General features: G+C 36.3%; 1 non-coding gene across 1 annotated transcript; it reads left to right on the forward strand.

The window, feature by feature from the left end:
- The first annotated feature begins 2,565 nt into the window (after positions 1 to 2,565).
- On the forward strand, positions 2,566 to 2,671 carry LOC122039179. The gene has a single exon (XR_006128066.1). It is a non-coding gene; the product is annotated as a small nucleolar RNA R71 (small nucleolar RNA).
- The last annotated feature ends 372 nt before the right edge of the window (positions 2,672 to 3,043 follow it).

The following is a 3,043-nucleotide window of genomic DNA, read 5'->3' on the forward strand; positions in this document are numbered from 1 at the left end:
CACATGAATCAAATTGAGTCCAACTCAATTAGCCCAATTAGGATTACTCTTAATCCAATTTGATTCATCAAATGAATCTAATCCTTTTGGTTCATCATATGAACCTAATCTCCATCCACTTGTTCTTTGTGTGTGACTCAATAGGTTCTTGTAACGTTGGCAATGCCCCTAAACTCATTTAGAAGCATAAGTAATGAGCGGTTTCTAGCAATACATCATTACTACCCAAGTTACAAGAATGTCGAGATCCGACATCACCTTGTGACTACTAATTGTGACTCCTCACAATATATGACAAGTGTCCTTCTATCCTAGACATCTAGATTGGTCAATGTGAGGCATAGACCGTGTCATCCTTTGACCAATCTAAATCTTGAACTCCAAGTAGACTCACTAAATCAAATGAGCTCAATATCCTATATGGACTCATTTGGGCATGGCCATGCACTTCGTGGTCTCACTCTATCAAGAATACTGATGTCTCTCCCGTCATATAGGAGGGATAGATCCCATCTACATCTCTCACATCCCTCTGCATAATTCGTTACATACCCAGTAATCGCCTTTATAGTCCACCCAGTTACGGGTGACGTTTGATGAAACCAAAGTACATAACTCCTTATGTAGGGAACCATGGTGACTTTAGGTCTAAGGACTAGTAGTCATACTAATAGCCACATGAGAAAGTATATGACACTCATATAACGATCCATGATACTTTCTCATGGCGGGTCATTCAGTATACATTCTCTAATGCATACCCATGTGTCAACTTGATATCTCTATATCCATGACTTGTGAGATCAAGTCATCGAGTTGACCTACATGCTAGTCTTATTGCATTAACATTGTCCCTGAATGTTAATACTCAACTACGAATGATTTAGAGTAGTGTTCCCTATATCATCTTACTATCGATTCAACCAATCAATTGATATAGGTAAGAACCTCCTACTCAAGAACGTTATTATACTTAGTTTATTTGGCACCAATACAAGTAAGTATAATAACTAAAAACCAAATGCCTTTATTTATATAGAATATGATACAACAAGTCCAAAATACAATCATCAAATGATTGGCTCTAGGACTCTAGCTAACAATCACCTCATAAAATTCATCTAAATCTCACTCTTGGAGGGGTAAGATATTTCAACACCCTCCTACCGAGGGCTCTTATTATCGAGGGAGCTTCCAATATAGGAATTATAAAATGAAATATTGCTCTCTCCATCTTCATCTTCTTTGAAGTTCTCTCAGGTGGTCGAAGACGGTTCAGTGTGAGCTTCCAATTATTAGCCCAAATGAAGTCTGCACATGCAAAGAAAATACAAATCTCCCACAAACATATTAGATAAGATAGAGCCATAACTATATTAAAATAATCAGAATAAGAAATAAAAACTGAATCACATCCAACAAAGTCAATGATAGGTACCTCTATAAAATTTTTCAAAAGATCACAAGAAATACTAACATTACTTTGCTGAGAGATATATGAAATTTCTAAACATGTAGATGTGACTTCCTTTGAATCAAATGATGGTTCTAACTCTAGCTCAGGTGTTGATGATATCAATGATGGTGATTCTTGAGACTCTGCTAGCTCTCCAAAAGTCCTTACACATTGTTCCACAACATGATCAATTCTTACAACCTCTAAGGGTTTTGTGGACAAAGGTGGTGATCCTTGAGATGCTGCATCCACAACACAACTCCCTACATATTCTTCCATGTCTCATCAACAACACATACATCAAAAAATAAACCAACATCTATATCTTCAATAGGAGAATCAATAACAAGAGGATCAATAACTTCACTTGTAGTTTTAAATTGATCTACCACATCACATTCATCGTCTGAAGATTTAATGTCACTAAACACCCTATAAAATTTGAAGGTAGATCTGAAAACTTATTTACCACTATATTATCAATAAAATCCTCATCTGAAGAGTCATCATCTTCATATACATTCATAAATCTGCACTCAACCATATTAGTATCACAGGATTTGCCGAAGTCTTTATTTTCATTGACCCCCACCAACCTTTGTGGAAAAGGAACCCTTAGTGAAGGTCCTCGGAAAGATTGAACTTCCTTTTTCCCAAATTCCCTTTGAGCTTTTAGAGGAGGTCCAACTTATTTATCTAGTGTTGGTATGATTAATAACCCAACATCGTCACACTTTTCACTAGATCTTGTCTGCGAAAGAGGGAGATCTCCTTTAAACTATTTTGAAACAATACTTTCAATCTTTGCCCCCAAATGTTTGAACTCCCAGTTCTGTGACTTGTGATTCTCAAGACTCATAGATGGTTGAGTTACAATTTGTTTGACAGGCTCTATAGCATTTATGACTTGCACTTCATGAATGTTTGAGGGAAATTTCATCCAACTTATGTTCGGCCATTCATGGAGGTTCAATGTCACTTGATCAATTAACATATATGCTTCATCTACACTTTTGTCCATAAAAGATCCTCCAACTGATGAATCCAATAAACTCTTGTCTGAGAAAGAAATTCTCCCATAGAATATGTGCAGAATCAACCATTTTTCAAAACCATGACGAGGGCACTATCTTTGAAGACTCTTAAATCTATCCCATGCTTCAAATAATGATTCTCCATATACCTGAGCAAAATTTGTTATGCAATTCCTCATATGCACTGTTCTGCTTGGAGGGAAAAAATGATTCAGAAATTGCTTCTCCAATTGCTCCCAACTTGTGATACTTTGAGGATGGAGAGAATATAACCAAGTCCTTGCTTTATCCTTGATACTGAAAGGAAATGTCATCAATTGAACTGCATCTGCTGACACTCCTTCACATTTCACCATATCACAAATATCTAAAAATGTTTCAAGATGAAGATAAGGACTTTCTGATACTTCTCCTCCAAATTTGTGTCCTTATATCATGGAAATTAACTCTAAATCTAGTTGGAAACTTTCTGCTTCAATTTGAGGTTGCACAATGGGAGATAAAAATCTTGCAGAAAAGGGTGTAGAAAAATTTCTCATGGGCCTGCTTGACA

Source organism: Zingiber officinale, chromosome 1A (assembly GCF_018446385.1).
Source record: "Zingiber officinale cultivar Zhangliang chromosome 1A, Zo_v1.1, whole genome shotgun sequence".
Classification (NCBI taxonomy): Eukaryota; Viridiplantae; Streptophyta; class Magnoliopsida; order Zingiberales; family Zingiberaceae; genus Zingiber; species Zingiber officinale.